This window comes from Myotis davidii, unplaced genomic scaffold (genome assembly GCF_000327345.1).
Source record: "Myotis davidii unplaced genomic scaffold, ASM32734v1 scaffold93, whole genome shotgun sequence".
Classification (NCBI taxonomy): Eukaryota; Metazoa; Chordata; class Mammalia; order Chiroptera; family Vespertilionidae; genus Myotis; species Myotis davidii.
In genome coordinates, this window is record NW_006292095.1 from 3048564 (window position 1) to 3068889 (window position 20326).

At 39.1% G+C, this 20326-nt stretch overlaps 1 protein-coding gene and 1 pseudogene across 1 annotated transcript in view; both read left to right on the forward strand.

The window, feature by feature from the left end:
• Window positions 1-8625, forward strand: part of LOC102752184 — an 18311-nt pseudogene extending 9686 nt beyond the window's left edge.
• Window positions 1-20326, forward strand: part of ZMAT4 (zinc finger, matrin-type 4) — a 329413-nt gene that overhangs the window by 249035 nt on the left and 60052 nt on the right. The window lies entirely within an intron of this gene.

Below are 20326 nucleotides of genomic sequence, written 5' to 3' on the forward strand. Positions count from 1 at the left end.
AGGGGCTGCACCTAGGGATTGGGCCTGCCCTCTGCCACCTGGGAGCAGGCCTAAGCCAGCAGGGCGTTATCTCCCGAGGGGTCCCAGACTGCGAGAGGGCACAGGCTGGGCTGAGGGACCCCCCCTTCCCCCCGAGTGAACAAATTTTTGTGCACCGGGCCTCTAGTTGCTATATAAGAGAAAAGATGCTTCTTTCATTGTATTTAAAGTCAATTGAGCAAGTTGAAATCATTCAAATATGAAAAATCAGCTTTGAAAGCATTTAAATCTCATAGGTATAAGATGTTTTAGTTATATTCCCTGCTTATACATAGTTGAAATGTTTTAAATGGTAGAAAACTTATAATTCAAATGACACATTGAAATATAATATTATTAATAAATGTTATTGAATATTAACTTTAGGAGTGTATGTTGTCTTTCTGGTCCATGAAGATAGTAACACAATGAATACATTATAAATATACATGTAAATATGTACACATAGTCACATATATATGTATACATACACTTCTGTGTATGTATGTATATGGATATATGTGTATGTATATATTCTTATTTTTCTTTGTTAATCTAAATATTAGATTTTTAAAATATTAGATTCTAATGTTTGACTATGCTACAGATATAGCTGGTTTCAAAATGTTCTAGTTATATAATGTGGTGATACATTCTCAGTGTGCTTAATGCCCTTGAAAATCTCAGCCTCTCTGACAGAATATTTCACAGCAGTATTCTTAGGGGGAATATATATCTCAGGTTTTCAAGGACAACCAAAACTTCAAATCTCCTGACTCATTAGTTTTTTGATTATTGGTTGGTTCAATATCTTCCTGAATATCTGCTAGACCAAGCACGGTTCACTGGGGAAGTTAGATGCAAAGTCAGGTAAGAACAATGAGATTTTAAATATAATTATTTGTGAACACTGCAAAGAGAACAACTAATTCAGAGTGGGGTTACCAGGAAAAGCTTCACATGGTCATATGAACTAAAGTTTGGGTGGAAATTTAGTTCATCAAACGGATGATCTCATAGCTCCTCACTCTCTTCACCTTTTCCCCAATTTTAAAACCCAGTCCTGTGGCTTTTCTGTGAAGGGCTGCAGCTGTAAATAGCTCTGTCCAGTCTACCCCACATTGTCCCTGCATTTCTTTTATTTCTATAGTTGAATCCTAATTGGTTCCTGTCCATCTTCATCCATCTCCTATTAGCTATCTGAAGCTTTGCTCTCTTAACTCTAAAGATACATGGACATTTTTCTTCAGTCATATAGCCTTAACCCTCACACCAGCAGGATAAAGATCTAGTTGCTCTAAGAAATGGTTCTCAACCTTCCTAATGTCGCAACCCTTTAATACAGCTCCTCATGTTGTGGTGACCCCCAATTTCATTGTTACAAATTGAACATAATTAAAGCATAGTGATTAATCACAAAAACAATATGTGATTATATATGTGTTTTCCAATAGTCTTAGGCAACCCCTGTGAAAGGGTTGTTCGACCCCCAAAGGGGTCGTGACCCACAGGTTGAGAACCGCTGCTCTAAGACAATGCGCTGTACAAAGGTCAACCAGAAATCAATCCTTAAACAACCAGCTCTGCCCATTCACCTAAATGCCTTGAATGATTGCTGCTCTAGGTGCAGTGGCAGAGAGGGTGATGTGGTGGGACTGGTCAAGAATGCAGGACTGACAGTTAGCAGACTAGTTTGGTCTTAAAAACTAGTCTTGGCCCTTTACACAGATGAGTTGTATATCCTTGGGGAATTCCCCCCCCCCCGCCCCAGTTTCCTCATTTGAGGTCTAAAATCTCTTCTAATACTGTTATTCCTAGAAATCAACCACAAATTCCTATTTTTGTCAGATCTTCATTTTACTCACTGGGAACATTGCTATTTCCTATTGGTTTCTGAGATACGACACTTCACCTGGCTTTCCTCTTCACTAGCAGCCCTTTAAGGGCTGGCTTCTTTGACTGGCTTCTTGCATATCTGATTCTAGAAACTGAAGTGCTCCAGTGGCTTGTCTTTATCATCCACTGTTTTCCCGCCTATATATTCTCCCTTGGTGTTCTTACTCAGATCCATGACTTCAAATACTATCTTGATGCTGATGGCTGACAGATTTATTTATCTAGCTCTGACCTCTTCCCTAAATTCTAGATTGATATATCGAGCTGCCTATTTTACATCTGCACTTAGTGTCTAATAAGTATTTCAAGCTTAAATGTCTCAAATGATCAATCATCTCTTCCCCCACAGTGGCCATTGCGGGACCTGCTTTCTCACCTTGTCACTGTAAATACTATCACATCCATGCAGTTCCTCATGCCAAAAACCTTGATCAGAGTCATCGATTCCCATTAATTCCTTTCTTCCCTGCCAATCCCACATTTAATCCATTCATAAATCCAGTTTCTCTACTCTCAAATATATAGCCATAATTCGACCATTTTTAACCACATCTACCATGACCATTCTTGGTTAAGCCACTTAATTCTCTCCCAAACCATGGCACAGTCTCCTCAACGTTCTTCATCGTCTGCACACAGTCAGTCATTCTTCTAAAGAGTAAATTGGATTATTAAATACCCCTTTAAAACACCTCTAATGACTTCCCATTGTAAACAAACAAAATTTATACTTGTCATCAGAACCTTCAAGGCCCACATGATCTGGCTCCTGCCTTTCCTGCCCTCTCTCTCCCTTCTCTTCCCCTCATCCATTGTGCTTGAGTTGATTTTCTTTTCATGGGACAAAATCAAGTGTGTTCCCTCATCAGAGACTTTGAATTTGCTTTCTCCTGCTTGGAATTCTGTTGCCCAGATCTTCACATAGCTGTCCTATCTCATTATTCAGGTTGCAACTCTAATGTAGCCTTTTCAGAGAGATGTTTCTCAATACTCTAAGGCAGCCCCCACTCCATCATGCTCTACCACATTACCTTATTTCAACTTCTCCAGAGCACTTGGCAGTGTTTGAAATTATCTGATTTTCTTTACTGCATGTTTACTATATGTTTCTGTCCACCAGAACAGAAGTTTCTTGGGGAAAGTACTCTGTTTATTATCTTCACGGTTATATCCTCAGTGGCTGAGTCAGTGCCTGGTCCTTGGGAAGTACAGTCACTATTTGTTGATTGACTCACTGACCACTCTTACTGGTTTTCTTCTTTAGCAATAGGCCTCTAAGGAGAGAATCCTTTTTATGTGGCTCATCCTCTTTATCCTTAGGAAGACAGAAAGAGAATATATATTAAGATCTGAGAAGAATCTATGAGTACTTTGAAATACATTTACAGCTAACCATTTAATTATTTCCTTATTCAACAAATATTTTTTTAAATATTAAAGGTGTGTTGGATACAACGTAAGTATTAAAGGTATCTAGTATCCAACTAGAGGGTAGGCAATAAAAGCAAGTAAGTCAACGTCTCTACCCTTAAGGAGTTCATAATTCGGTAAGGAAGGGGACAGCTGTATTAGTCAGCTTTGTCTGCTATAACAAAATATTACAGACTGGGTAGCTTAAACAACAAAAATTGATTTTTTTTTTTGCAGTTCTGGAGAGTGGAAATCCAAGATAAGGAGCCAGCATGGTTGGGCCCTCTCTCTGGTCTACAGATGGCTACCTTTTTGCTGTTTCCCCATACGGCCTTTCCTCAGTGTGAGCTCATGGAGAGAAAGATGGAGATTTCTCTCTCTTCCTCTAATAAGACTACACATTCTATTGGATTAGAACCCCACTTTTATGACCTCATTTAACCTCAAAAGACCCATCTCCAAATATAGTCACAATGAGAATTAGAGTTTTAAATATGAGTTTTGGGGAAACATAACTCAGTCTATAGCAGACACATATGCAGATCCTTGCAAAGCACCAACAAGAAAGCGCAGGATTCTGGGAGCTCAAGCAAGAGAAGTTAGTGTGAGCAAGGGTTAGCAGGCCCAACCCTTCCCAAAAGGAATCTGCTTTTGGGTCAGTGATGAGAGCCTGGCAAACTGGTGTTTCTCAAGTGTCTATAGAATACAGGTGACAAAGGGCCACCCACCAATCTTAGAAAGTCTCCCCCACTGGAGTCAGCACTGTAGTTGCTTGGATGGATCAAGTAGAGACTTTATTTCTATAGTTTATTACTTCAGGGCTGAAATTTGGAGAAGACGTCCTTTACTTCATCTTAAGGTCAATGCAATGTCAGGGGTCCCTGTGGAGTTTAGAACGCTACAAGTCTCACACCTGTGTGATAGATCTCCAGCAACCAAGATAAGTGTTGTTTACTGGTTGTTGCTGAAATGTTTCATGTGGCCCTTGTACCCCTAGTGTTCAGTGAGTCATAGGAGAGATAGATCTGGGGATCTGCAGACTTAGTGATGACCACTTCTTCCAGCCTGGCTAAATGAGGCCAAGGTAGTCTTCTTGGCTTTGTGGCTCCAATTATGAATAACTTGCATATTAGTGAAAGTGAAAATAGCTAACATGATTATGCTAGGCATTTGCCAGTATTTTCTCATACATTATCTCATGTTAATCCTCACACCCACCTTGCAAAGAAAATAATATCAGTCTTGTTTTTCAAGAAGAATGCTTAGACTAGTAATGGCATTAGCCCAGAGCAACCTCTGAGTCTGGACTCTGGCTGTTATGGCATACAGTCCTAGTGCCACATGCTGCCCCACTGTGCCTGCTCTGAAGGCATGCGCTCTGATGACCTGTAGCTAATCTCTGGCTGGCTTCCTCTGTTATGTCAAGGGACCCTTCCTCTATTGTCATAGCATCCTCTCCAGTCTTCATTCTTCTCAGGGGTGAGCAGTGTCCTTGTTAGTTCCCCAGCTATACAGAAGGCTCCCTGAAGCCTCAGATGCTATTTTATTCATCTAGGTGTTTGACACATAAGAGGGAGGCAATATATGTTTGTTAAATTAAGTGTTAATGCTATATAATTTCGTAGAAGCACATAACCGTTGAACTAGCCTTAAACACCCTCTTTAGTACAAAACTCAGAGAAGTGCAAGGTAATTCAGTTAGTACTATTGTTTAGAGTAGAATTGATGCTTGGGCAGTGTTCCTTCCTCTCCATAACCCAACATTAGTCATACCTGGTTCTTCTGAGAATATAACCTCAGCCTCAGAATGGTTTTTTTCTTAGTGTTTGAGAAGACAGGTATTTAGGGGCAAGGATTCTTCCATATATCTTTCAATTATGTACCATACGTACATACTCATTCTCCTCTCTGTTTAATTTTTTTAAATCATTAGATCTTATTTTATTAAATTTATCTTTATTGTTGAAAGTAAAAAAAAAAGAAAACAACAAAGGGGATTCACTATTTTCTTTGGGCAGATACAAGTATAAACTCTGAATGTCTGAAATGAACTATTTTATTTTCTTTATATTTTATATACTAGAGGCCCGATGCACAAAATTCATGCAAGAGTAGGCCTTCCTTCCCCCAGCTGCCGGCACCGGCTTTTCTTTGGCATCCGGGACCCACGCTTTGCTCTGGCCGCGGGCAGGCACCCGGGACCTGGTCTTCCCTCCAGCCCCAGCTTTGTTTGGAAGGATGTCTGGAAAGACATCCAGAATAATGTCTGGTCTAATTAGCATATTACCCTTTTATTATAGATTTCAAATTATTAGTCATAGTAATTGGTTCCTGGAAAGAATTATCAGACCATTTATCAACTGAGCTTTCTGTTATCTTTTTATATCTTGCCAATGTGCAATTTAAACATGCTAAATACTTTGAACTGACTCTTACTACTACTAGTAAGCTTATGAGAACTGTTATTCTGGTAAATTTGAGTGGAGTTTCTACTTTTGTGGATACCTAATGAAAGATTCAATATTTATAATGCCCTTTAAATAAATTCTGTGACCTAATAGCTGGTGTGTAGAGCTTATATAACTGAGCCATCGGTAAGCTTTTTCATAATATGATTTGACCTATGTTGAACAATTCATAAATGGCATCAAAAATCCTTATGATAACTAAATTTTAGACCATGAATGCCTCTTAGAGATCTGGCTTAAGTCAGGTGTTTTATAGAGGGGAAAAATCCAAAGAGGAGACATGCAATATTTTCCTGATTCTCTACCCCATTTCTCAGTGACCTTGAAGCCAAGGCCTGTGGACCACTTAGAGATGTTGTACAAAAGGGCCCAAGGAATCGATGCCATTAGCTTAATGATGTCACATCATATTATTATTATTGCTGATTCCTTTGACTCCAAGGCTGGGACAAATTCCCAGCCCTGCCTGATACTACCAGGATGAATCACTCTGGTTTCCGCCGGGCTTATTACCTGCTTTAACTCTGAACCCAGGGATCTTTGCAGATTATCAGCTGCTCAGACCTGGACTCATTTCACAGCACCAGCTCATGGAATTGCATCATGCTTCCAGACATTTTCCTCCAGAATTATGTACCAATTAGGACCATCTTGAGGTTTTTTTTGTGTGTGTGTGTCTGCATTGACCCGTTAGTGGAGCAAATTCAGGCCTCGCCTAAATATTCGGCATCTGCCTGGTGTTTTGTTTTTTGTTTGTTTGCTTGTTTTTTTCCAGATCCGAGGTCCTGCTGTGGGCAGACCTTTCTCACAGTACAAGCTCTGAGCCTGGCCTTGAGTAACCTTCTCAAGGTCCCTCAATCCCTGTCTGGTAGAGCTGAAACTAGAATCACAGTGTCTTGCCTCCCACCCAGCTCACTGTCCTTTGCAGTGCATCACCCATTCTTATTAGGCCGGAATTACTAAGACCAGAAATGGTGGATATCACTTCTCTTGTAAATGGCTCAGGTCTCAATTTTGTGGAACAGCTCACATTGCTAATACGTATTAGACTATAAATAATTCCTCCAAGACTTTGCTGGTATTCCAAATGGCCTACAATGCATTGGAAATGAATAAACAGCAGGGGATATATAATCAAATGCCTCTGCTGAAAAATGCGCAGCATAGGCTTAAAAGGAGCTTGAGCAACAAAAAGGCTTGTCTGAGAATTCCGCTAAAATATAAACAGATCTGTCTCAACATTTTGGTGCCTGTTTGCATATAGATGGTATTAGGCACTATAGTTGCAGAATTATAACCTATCAGGGCCATTTGTAATGGGATGACTCAAATAGAAGCAATAGGAAACCAAGTGGCTAAATCAAGAACTTAATAAAATCTGTAAGCAAGTGATTGGGAGTAAGGAATTGTTGGTTGGATAATTTATTTATAATGTACGATAGATTTCATATTGGGAGCATCTCAAAATCTGAAATTGTGTTTCCTTTGAACACAATCCTTGCTTTGCTATTAAATGGGATTTAGATGGCATAGGAAGGCTCCTGAGCTATAAAAGTGTTCTTTAATAGGACGAAAAGTGGTCAACCTAGCAGATCGCCTACCCCTGGGCAGGAAAGACCTCACTTTAACCTGGTCTGTGCCCTGAGGCCATCAGCCCTGCCTTGGACTGGAGAAGGATGGAGAAGAAGGGAGCTTTTTGACATGTTTTCCACATCATCCTTTGCTCCAACATCAACTCTTTTGTTGCTCTAAACACATAGACTTTTATTTTTCACTTTAAAGTTTGCCTCTGTTGTGACCCTTCAGGATCAAGAGAGGCAGAAGTGAAATAATCATAAAATGGGTCAGTATTCCTGCCCTCTAGCAATTCGTAGCCTGCTACATTCCTAAATGAGCTGACACACTTCCATGTCTCAGGATCTCTCAGAACTCTATTCAGCTAGTGAGAAAAACCTAGATTTTGTGTCCAACAACCCCCAAACCCTGGGATTTTGTTTGGCTGATGGCTTAACATTTATGGAGCCAGATGTCTCTACTGTGCATTTTCCTTTTGAGTAAGTGATTTGCTCTGAAAAAATGCATGGAAGTGTCTTGGGCCACTGGTAAGAGGCTGGATTTCAATTCTGAGAATGACATTTTTGACCCATAATTAAAGAACTGGGCTATGTGTGGTGGCATGGTCTCTATTGACCCCACCACACTCCAAATTGACTTAACACTGTTGCCACCAGCATCTCTTTGCCTGAGGGTTTTCTCTAGCCACCAGAGCCCACTTTGCTGTCCCCATGGAAGGCTGGAAGCATCAGAGAATTAATACTCTGCTCCATCCCCTAGCAACCTACCCTCAGTGATGGGTTTATAAAAGCCTTTCTCCCTCACTCCTCAGATGGGATTTCTCTGTAATTTTTATACTCACTGGCAGAGTCCCCAGTGGGATTCAGCTTTATTCAAGCTCAATTACTAGAAAACAAACCCTTCCTTAATGGCTTTCCTTACCTGTCTAATTTCCCACCCCCTCCTTAGTGTTTCCTGAACCTGTCTCCAGAATAAGCCTGCACTCATTCCTTGACTCAGTCACTTCTGGAGATAGCCAAACTAAGATCCTACTCAAATAGTGATATCAAGTGGGGTCATGAGGAAAGAATCTGTGTTGTTCAGACTAACACCTGGTTGGGCTGAGTGAGCCAGACTCAGCTTCTCTTCTTCTTTCCATCTTTAGTGTGATCTGACCTCTAAAACATGTAATTTTTTTCTCTTTTTCTAGTTGCAAGAAAACTATAATGTGCTCAATAAAGAGGATCACACAATTTCAATTTTTACACCAAACAAATGAATTCCTAACTTGGATTTAAAAGTATTAAAGGACAATTAAAAACCTTTTCCTAAGTAGTATCTGACTTTCTGTCAACACAAGATGCGTCCTCTTAAAAGATATTTAAACCATGGTTTCATTTTTAAAATCTGGAGTTTCAGTTAGACACTATGAAATATATTTGGTGTCAGGAAGTATTATTTATACCTGCTTTTTCCCCAGACCCTCTGACAGAATTGTTTGTGAGCATTTAGCCTCTTAGAGCTGTGATCTAGAAGATAAATGCCAGAGGCTCTTGTGGGACTCTCTGTTATGAAAGAAAATAGTGTCTCCTTTGCCTTTGTCCTGGATACCCTGGGTCAAATAATTTATTTCTTTTTCTTTTAATTGGACTGATATTTTAAAATATCTCTAATTATTGAATATGAAAAGTCATATTAAGCTGGTGCTATTCTAATGGTTGTTAGGCTTGTCAAAACACACAGAGAGAGATCTGGCCAGGTGGAGTGTCGTCCAACCCAAAGGTTGCAGGTTCAATTCCCAGTAAGGGCATGTAACTGGAGCATTTGAGAGGCAGCCAATGGATGTTTCTCTCTCACATCAGTGTTTCTCACTCTCTTTATCTCCTGTTCTCTCTCTAAAATTAATAAACATATCTTTGGGTACATATCCTTGGGGTGAGGATTTGAAAAACACAACACACACACACACAGAGTCACACACACGCACACACACACACACACACAGCAGAAACCCACACATGCATAGCAGAAACCTAGTGCTGGTAGGTAGGTTAATGTGTGGAAGGCAATGGGGATCCAACTTTGAACTGTCTCAATCATATACTCTAAAGGCTGAGAATAGGCAGCATTTGAGAGAATACTTTAGTGGTCTTATTTGAGTCATGTGCCTCATTTGTTTCATTTTTAAATTAAATTTATTGGTTAATAAGATTATGTAGGTTTCAGTTGTTTGTTTCTATGATACACGGTCTGTTATCCAATCTCACAACAATTGTCTACAGCGAAACTACCTATGGGATAGCAACTTCCTTTTAGAAAAGACAAATCTTTGGCTGGTCTTGGGCTTCCTCAGTGAATTACATATTCAGGAAGCAGTTTGTATCTGTGGGTATAGAGTTAGTTCATAGTACAGCATCTTGCCCTTAGTGATATAATCTTTTGTTGCATGGCTTTTTTCTGTAAGTTTATTGATGGTGCTTAGGAACTCTGCTTCCACTTTAAGTATCCCACACATTCTACATCCTATGCTAATACTTAACCAAGGCTTCGTAACAATAAAGGGTGTTTCACAGATATTTGCTCAAACAATATTCAACCGATCCATATTTTTCCATTTAACTTTAGTTGTATATATAATTCTTGAAATCCAAATGATGGTGTTTATTGGTGCAGTAACCCAGCATTCTATGATAACATTTAGTAAAATAAATGTATTCTTCCCTAGAAGCTGCCTCTACTACCTAAATTGTTACAGTTTTCTAGATAACAGTTAGTTTGAACTCTTGGAAATTTCCAGTATTCAAACTTTGCTGTGCATTAGGTTCATCCTGTCAAAAATACACCTGCCTAGACCCTAGTTCTGAGAATTCTGGTTCATGAGTGTGGAATGGGACTCTGAAATGTGTGTTTTTAAGAAACCTCCTGTGTACATCAAGGCTTTCCAACCATTGTCTGAAAATCTTGCCATTGTCTTTCCAAAATTCTAATATGGGAAAACTCTGTGTATTTTTAAAAATTGTTTATAAAATATATCCTATATAAGAAAAGCCATATGCAAATCAACTTAACAGTGAAACGATCGGTCGCTATGATGCGCACTGATCATCAGGGGGCAGACGATCAATTGCAGGAGCTGCCCCTAGCCTGCAGGCCCGAGGCCAGCCAAGGCGGGTGCCAGTGGGGGCCCCCCAATCACCCCACCAGTCACTCCACAGAGGGAGGTGACTGGCAGCGGCACGTGGCAGGGCCAGCCAGCAGGCAGCACCAGGCTGGCTAAGGCGGGTGCCAGTGGGGGCCCCCCAATTGATTGCCCCGCCGGCCAGGCCTAAGGACCCTACCCATGCACGAATTTCATGCACCAGGCCTCTAGTACATATTATAAAGGACATGATCCTTACATTATTTTATGACCCTTGTGTAAACTTCATCATGACATCATGATAAATTCCTTCCAAAGCTCAGGGTCTAGTAATAGCTAAGAAATTTTTTTCTTGGTAAAGTTACATCCAATTATTATTCACTTATGAGATCTACTATGTTTCTTCATTCATTCTGGCTCTTACAATACCTAAAGCAAATTTTTGTAAAATTATTGTAGCCTTCTTCCAACAGGCTTTTACACTATAAGTATTTATTTTATTTTCCTTTAATATTTGATGCAGAAAAGGGAAAATGAGCCAAGGATTCTTACTTATTGTAAAGAGATTTTTATTTTTAGTTGCATAAAATCAGTTTTAGAAGTTTGATTAGTTCTGAATTTTGTAAAAAAGTAGAACTTGAGGCAAGGATTAAATGCTGATGCTTTGATTGCTAGGTGCAAACAAAGGGTAGCAGAAGTGAGGAAACATGGAGGGGCTGCAAAAAAGGATATGAAGTGATGAAAAGTGATGCATTATTATATGGGCTGCTGCTTCATGATGAGCTGTGAAGAGACACAGAAGGCGACTCAACAGGGATGTCACTCAGTATGTGAATGCTTCTGGACTGTATGTATAGAGGAGACCAACCTTAAATGAGCCCATTGGAGTAGGAAGAAGGGAACATTTCTTTGTCCAGATTAATCCCATCTCTGATTTTCTTTAGGCCAATATTGGCCCCATGGAAAGCTACTTCTCCCATGATTCCAGGTTGTGTCTTCCCTTTGGAGGCTGCTTGGGATGTCAGATCTCATGTCCTACAGGGGGGTGTTTCATCAGAAAGTCCAGAAATGGCTGAAGGAACAGCAACTCAGTGCATAGAAATGGCCTAGCATTCTCAGCAAAGGCAGGTGGCTTACTGGCTCCTGGTGGTGGCATCCAGTCCAGGAAACTGGCCAGCTCAGTAAATCCAAGATAACACATATGATTTGCATTTAACACATGTGTAGATATGAAAGTGGGGAACAGGTTAAAGGTGTGGGGTGGGAACGAGGTGGGAGGGAATGTACTAGTAAATCCATAGCTCAATGGAGAAGTAAATGTAGGAACATTGGGAAGAGGGCAAAGTTAATTTAACCAATTTAAATTGGCAGGTGAAGGATTTATAGCATAGAAAACTTTTGAGTAGAAATATATTAACGAGAACATGGGAAATAAGAGAAACATGTTTATGGGGCCATCAGAGAATTGAGTAGGTTAAGGCAGTGAAGACACATTTGGACATGTCAAGTTTGAGGTACTTGCAGATCACTTAGATGAACATGCCAGTCAGCCATTAGATGTGAGAGTCTGGAGCTTAGGATAAAGCCAGGACTGGGCATGTGGACTTCAGACCATCAGTCTGTAGATGGGAGCTAAAGTTCTTGCATGGATAAGATCAGCGATAAAATAAAAGCAAGAAGAAAAGTGGGCCAAGCACAGAAACTGGAGGAATGCCAATGTATAAGGAATGGATTTTGTGTGTGTGTGTGTGTGGGGGGGAGGCAATAAGGGAGCCAGAGTTGCCAGAGATATGGAATTATACATTTTCTGTGGGTGTCACTAGTAACTAATTTGGCATAGAACCTGCATTTAATGCTTCTATTTGGGTTGACACACAAAGGAGCCTTTGGTCTATGATATTGCCCAGAGCAGTAGTGGCTATAATTTCGCATGCACATACTCATGAGAGGAAGAAAGAGAGAGGATATGAATGAGAATTTATTGAGAATCCAGAGTACGTCATGAACTGTGCTGAGTACTTTGAATATATTGCCAACTTCATTTCTTCACAATAAGTGAATGGTGTTATCTTTATTCCTGCAAAGCAGGAAACTGGGCCTCAGTGCCTGATGACAGTAAATAATGGTGCTGTGAGTGGAGCTTCGCGTTTATTTGAACAGAAAGTACAGGTACTTCCCCTTAACTGGACAACCTCTGCCTTTCAACCATGATGGTGCGGTCTGACCATAAAAAAGTCTTGTTGAAAAATCAGCTCTCTGTGACAGGGAGAGTTCCAGACTCTACTTGGTCTAATTCAGTGTGTCACTTAAACTGCTTATCTGCAATACTAAAATATATGATAGTCAAATTTTATTTTTAACCTCTTTTGAGAACCATTTAAACATTTGAAACTTTTCATCTTCATTGATATTCTTTACTACTGCCCCAAATAATGAAGCTCAAACAAATGTTTTATCTGGAAGGAAATCCTACATTGATCTGGTGTAGGACAGAATAATGTTTTTCTAAATGTGATTACATGCCCCAGACAATAAGTTGAAGTGTGAATTTCAGAGATCAGATAAATCCTACAGATAACATGTAAATGTCTGGGCACACACAATTAATGTTGACACATCGATGTAGTTTTAAATGGACCACAACCCAAATAATGCTGTAGCTGACATGCTGGGTCTGTATTTTTGCTTTGAATAATTTTTCAACATTTGAATGGAATATTTATGCTATTATGCTAAAATAAAAGAGCACAGCCAAATAAGCTATTACACGGTCCATTAAAGCTACTTTTAAGTGACTCTCTGTAGCAAAAGATTGCACAACTTCTGCATTTGCAGAAGGAACTTTTCAATTAAGCATAGACCACTGTTCTCAGAACTCAAAGGAAGGGCAGATGCCACCTTGGATCATTTTGAAAATGATAATTGTATATTTTTTATGAAGTAATAAAGAGAAATCTCTGTAACAGCCATAACACACATGAGTTAAGACCAGCCAAATAATGCAAAAGGGCAAATCTGGTTATTCAGTTTGAATAAAGGAGAAAGTTTTAGTGTAGTTTAGTGCTTTCTTGATTGCACACTTCTAATCACTCCTTTTTGCTGCTTATAGAGTCTGAAAATTTGAATCAAGGACCCAAATATTCAAAAATGCATGAGGCATTTTTAGGCATCATCTTTTTCTTATTTACAGTCTCAAGGAAAACATGGCAAATATACAAACATCAAATTCTTATTTCTGTGTGAAATCCAGGCATTTTTTCTCAAGCAGAAAATATAACAGAATTAAATTATATTCATGCTATTTATGAAAGAAATTGTTCCTGCTTTCAACCAAAAGAGGCAGGCGACTCATTTTGCCTTAAGTGCTTCAACTGGCAATCAAGCTTTCTAGACAGATGTAACAAAAATAATGTATGTGATTTGGTGGATCATCCACTTGATTAGGCTATTTTTGTGCTATTTTCTTTGGCTATCCTCTTGTGGGATGAATTTTGGCCCTGTATAGCTGCCTCACACAACCCATTTTTGCTTTGTAATAGTGTCTACATAAGGTATGAGGTGCTTGTAAAGGTTTGCCTGTTTGTTCTAAGATAAAATATAAGTATATACCCAGGCATTCACTGAGCATGTGACAAATATTTTTGGTATTCTTTACATGTATTCTTGTTTGCTTCTGTGGATAATATCTCAGTTTCTTGAGCATTTTGAAGCTTTCCAAACACTGGATTCAATCATCAGTGGGGATTTATTGGCGGATTCTTTGTAGTTCCATTTGTTTTCAAGGATTGGCATTATTGGAAGGTACATTTATTTGTTTTCATTTGTTAAACAAACTAGATAGAGTTCACCAATTGGACTCTGTTTAAATTGAGTTTAATAATAAAGTTTAATAATAAAGTTTAGAGGTGTTGCCTTACCTTGGAACTGGGTGTCTATGACAGGATAGAATAAAGGGACACAGGCCAATGACAGCAAATTCTGTGACCATCATCCCCTCTGAATTGAGACTCTGTTGGCTTGGCAGGAACATGGAGTGCCTCCTGAAAGGTAGCTGGGTGAACTGAAAGGGCTTGAAACTTGAGGGAAGCCAAGATCCAACACTATAAAAGATTTTTGGAGGGGTGGCAGACCAGAGGGTCTTTTTAAAAAAATATATATTTTATTGATGTTTTACAGAGAAGACGGGAGAGGGATAGAGAGTTAGAAACATTGATGAGAAAGAAACATCGATCAGCTGCCTCCTGCACACTCCCTATTGGGTATGTGCCCACAACCAAGGTACATGCCTTTGACCGGAATCAAACCTGGGACCCTTGAGTCCGCAGGCTGATGCTCCGTCCATTGAGCCAAACCAACTAGGGCATGACCAGAGGTCTTGAATCGATGGTTATCTGTCAAGGAATCCAGAAAGTGAGGGTAGGTAAGAAGAAAATTAAGAAGAATCCAGAGGGGAAATATATGACTGCTATTTTACCAATATGCGTGGTTTGACCAACTTCAAAGGGCTGATAATAGGCCTGATTGGACTATGATAAGAGCCTAACCTGCATCCCCCATACATATACAGTCATATTTAATTAGACAGCTGCTTAGTGAGCAGCTCTATGAGCAGGAATCTTTGCAGGGGTTGGGGTAGATAAAAGGATGACTGCCTTAAGATGCCATTGTTGTTTTAAAGAAGCTTTTAGTTTAAATGGGAAGATGCAAACATAGGAAAAATCAAATTTTACTAGTTTGAATAGTTCAGGACCAAGCGAAGAACTCTGCATTCCTAATAGAGGCAATCACTGTTTAAGGAACCCAGAGGATAGCTTGGGCACTGAGCATTGTGAGGAAAGCTACAAGAAAGGACTGATGCTGGGATCTAAAGGCTCAGTTGTTAGACTAAGTCAGCGGTTCCCAACCTGTGGGTCGCGACCCCTTTTGCGTTCGAATGACCCTTTCACAGGGGTCACCTAAGACCATCCTGCATATCAGATATTTACATTATGATTCATGACAGTAGCAACATTACAGTTGTGAAGTAGCAACAAAAATAATTTTATGGTTGGGTCACAACATGAAGAACTGTATTTAAAGGGCCAGAAGGTTGAGAACCACTGGACTAAGTGATAGGGACCCCATCTCCCTCCACACCTTCCCCTTATACAGCGCATGTTCAAACAATTACCTTCCTTATACATATTCCTTTCAGACATCTTCAACCCACTCTCCCACCTGCCTCCTGGCATAGACCTCTGAGAGGAAGCCACACTTAGCGGACCACACAGCCACATACGTACACAGCTCTTTGTATATACTAATTTTTAGGTTCAAAGCAAGCTGACATTTCTCTAAGACAATATTTTTACCAAAGGGAATACAATCTTATCTCTTTTAATAGAGAAGACCCCTTATACTAAGGAAGCCCTTATTTGATGATTTTTTTTCAATTTCACTTCCAGAAAGACAGTGTAGAAAACATTTACATCTATACATATAGGTGTGTATGTGTAAATAGGTGTATTGTACATGTTGTGTGTGTACATATTTGTGTGTGTGTATTGGACAGAGTCCTGCTGATTAACCTAAACTGAATGCCTACTATGTGCCAGCTTTATATTGGAAATATATAAATGAATTAGACATTCCCTGTTCTCCAGGGCTATAATCAAGTAATACATGAGGCCAGAATGTTAGAAAATTAAAGTGCACTGGGAATAAAAGTGGGAGAAGATGAGCCCTGGCCGGCTTGGCTCAGTGGATAGAGCATCAGCCTGTGGACTCAAGGGTCTCAGGTTTGATTCCGGCCGAGGGCACATGCCTGGGTTGTGGACTCAATCCCTGGTGGGGTACTTGCAGGAGGCAGCCCTGATCAAAGATGTTTCTCTTTCATCGGTGTCTCTATCTCTCTATCCCTCTCCCTTTCTCTCTCTCTAAAAATCAATAAAAACATTTTTTTAAAAAAGTGGGAGAAGATGAAAGAAATTGCAATGGGTGAATCTGGGACCATAAGAATGTATTTTAGAAATATTTCAGAATAGAGGTCAATGTCAGACATTTGAGTTGAGTTCAGAAAATCCCAAATTTAAAACTTTTGATTGATTTGATTGTCTACTTACATGATTGAATTTACTATTTTCCAGCACCAAATTGAAACTGTTGACTGAGATCAGTCATTTGTATTGGTTGAGCAGGAAAAATCCTGTAACAATTCACATGCCTGGTGATAGTTATGCCTAGAAACCATCAGTTGGAACATCAGTGTCTTTTGTAGCTGTTGGGATTTTCTCTCACTGGATTGCTGGCCTAATCTTTTATTTATTTCCCTATATATGTTCACACAGAATTTCAAAATAAATTCACTATATATTTTACAAATATACATTGTGCATTACTTTCATAAGCATATAAAATTGGCATAATAAAAAAAAAAACCTGAGTTGTGTGCATTCTTTTTCCCCAACCTATGGTTTAATCTTATACTATAAAACTCAGGGATTTTTAAAAATACACATACTCTTTGTCTCTTCACATACTTCCTTTTGGAATGGCACATTAGAATCTTGGTGGGGGAAGAGAGGCACTATACTTACTCCTGAAACTTTCTTTGCCCCATCAACAAATATTAGTTTTAAATAATCATGAAATTCAAAGAATAGTTCAATGAGCTTTCCCATTCGGGTAACCAAAAAGAAAAGCCATATTGATATTTCTCTAAAGATTAAATATTTCTTTAGCGTTCAGCTTACCTGTGTTATCTTTTAATTGTTCATTCATTTATCCTCTTAAATATTAACTGAGTAATTCTATGTGCCAGTCACTCCTCTGAGCATAACAGAAAAACAAACAAAACATATGCCTTTTTGAATGTTAGATTTTAATTCAGCATTTTAGAAACTTGTTTTTAAAAGTAAAATCTATACTATGTTATCTGTTAATACGATGAGGAAAGATGAGAGAAAAAGAGATAGTGGGGTAAGTAGAGCAGTCAAGAAAGGCCTCACAGAGAAGGTGACATTTGAATGAAGATGTGAGTGAGCTGAAGGCAAGCCATGCACAGAACTGAGGATGAGCAGATGAGCAGAGGGAATAGCTGGACAAAGCCCTCAGACAGGAGTATGCAAGGGGGGTGGGGAGTGGGGGCTGAGGTGGGCGGGAAGTAGAGTTGAGGCAGAGGCAATGGGAGAGGTCCAGCCAGTGTGACAGTTCAAGGCCACTGTGATGACTTTGGCTTTCAATCAGAGTGTAATGGGAAGCTGTTGGACTGCAGTGTTAACAGAATCACTGACTGCTGTGTTGAGAATTGTCAAAAGCAGGGGAATAAGAGCAGAAGCAGGGAGACAGGTGTAGAGACAAATTGCAATCACTCAGATGGAAAATTATGAGAGTTTAGACTAGGGTGATAGCAACAGAGGTGTTCAGTAATAATAAGGACCCTAGAGAACAAATGGTATTGTCAACAGAGGTTACTAAGGAAAAAAAAATAAGATAAAAACATACACACATTTCTGATGGTCCTTGAGTATGCTTCTTAAAAATAAAAAAATATTGGGACGGGGGACAGGGGCATGCTGGAGAGTGTCAATGGGGGGAAAGGTGGACATATGTAATACTTTCAACAATAAAGAAGTATCAAAAAAAAAAAGATTGCCCTAGCCACTTTGGCCCAGTGGGTAGAACGCTGGCCTGCAGACTAAAGGGTCCCAGGTTTGATTCTGGTCAAGGACATATACCTTGGTTGCAGGCTCAATCCCAAGGGGACACATTGATGTTTCTCTCTCTGTCTCTCCCCCTCCCTTCCACTCTCTAAAAATTAATGGGAAATATCCATTAATATTTTAGATGAGGATTAACCAAAATTTTTAAAAGATACAATTACATGACTTCTAATGTACTCTTCTGCATTTTCCCTTTTATCTAAGTTATGAAATTAGCTAATTACCTATTCAATAACCTCAATCACCCAATTTAAAAACAAAGTAGGGAAAATATATTGAAATTTACTGTATCAACTGCTTTCTAACAAGCAGTTCATGAAATGTCACATCTTCCATGTTTTCAAAAACTTAAAAAAAATAAAGAATAGAGATAATTTTCAATTTAACTTTATGACAAGCAAATATATAAGATGATTGGTTATAGAAAGAGGCATTGGACCTGTCAAAAAAGATGTGTACAAATAGCATCTGTGGAGGAGGCAACTTGCCAGGAATATTTAAATATGCCTCAGGATGCTAAAAAAGAGAACTTTTACTAGAATATTAAATTATAAAATCTCCCACTCAGGAGTTTGGTATTTATTTTTATCCAAAGCAAAGAATAACTGTGATTAAAAATAAAAATCGTAGTTTGCATTTATTGAGCTGTTTTGGTTCTTTTCGAAGTTGTTCACTTATGTCAGCAATTTTCAACCTTTTTCATCTCATGGCACATATAAACTAATTACTGAAATTCTGGGGCCACCAAAAAGTATATTAGATTTGTTTGCCGACCTGACAAAAAAAAAAAGAAAAAAGGTGTAATTTTGATTCATTCATACCAGGTGGCTATTGTTGTGTTGGCTGTTGTCATTTTTTTATATGACCATCTAAAGGAAAAGATGTTTGTGCCCCTGACTAACATCGAATCCCTATTGCCAATGCTTAAGAATCACTGATTTATATTAACTCTTTTAATTTTCATATAAACTCTTTTTTTCTTTATTGATTAAGGTATTACATATGTGTCCTTATCCCCCCATTATCCCCTTTGAGATAGATACAATTATTATCTCCATTTTACAGATTAGAAATGAAGACACCCAAGAGTTAATAATAAGAATAGATTGAAAAAGGAAAAGATACAAGTTCCTCCTCCTGAAAATGATCAGTACTTCATTCTTTCAGGTCTTCTGTTTCCCATATTTTCAGTCCCCAATATATTTTATAATTATTGAGTCACAGTCATTTTCTACAATTTTTTTTCTAAAATCAGCAATTTCTCTTATCTGTAACTTATGAATTCTGCTATTCTCTCTCATGTTGTAAATCAAACAAGATCAGGCATATTTTTATAAATAGGTAAGACTGCCATGATGATGGTAAATAGGGAGGTCTCCTGCCTTGCGTCCCAGAGAAAGGTCACTTTTATGCAAGTTACACTAGGGCTCCAGTGGGTGTCTGTGTCAGGGTTTCTGTGCTGGCCAGGGAGAGGCAGCACAGAAAGCTATGGGGTACTGGTAATTGGAAGGCCACTGTCTTCATAAAGCTCTCCAACCCATGTGGTCAAACCTAAAATCCCACCTTTAAAGTTGTTTCCTTCTAGTGTTGAAAGCTGTTAACATCAAACCTCCCTATTAAAAGGCCAATGCTTCAGGGAAGCAGCAGCCAGCCATGACTTATGAGAGTATGGTGGGCTGCCTGGTGAAAGCAGTATAAAGACCTGGGGGTATGCGATAGATGTCTACAAACCAGCAAAAGAGGATTAACAACAGAACCAGAAGGACACCAAAGATTATAGTCATGCATCTAATGGCCTGCTTGTGTGTGAATGACAGAGAAAAAAGAAGAGGGAAAGGATACAATCTCATGTATAAAGTGATTAAAAGGAAATATTGACAATGATGACTTTATTGCTGTTCATATTTCAACTTTAAATCCTTCTTGGATGAGGTCTCTTGAAAAGTAACACCAATTCTTCTTTTCCTTCCTGGGGCCCTTTGACTGACCAGGCAGCTGGTACAGCTCCAAAGCAAGTTTGCTAAAGATGTATTTGGGCTTCTAACAGAGCTGAGAATTACTGTGTCCTCAGCTAATGTAGCTAAAAAGCCAATACTACAATTTTTTGACAGCTGTGGACCTATCATGATTACTGACAGTTC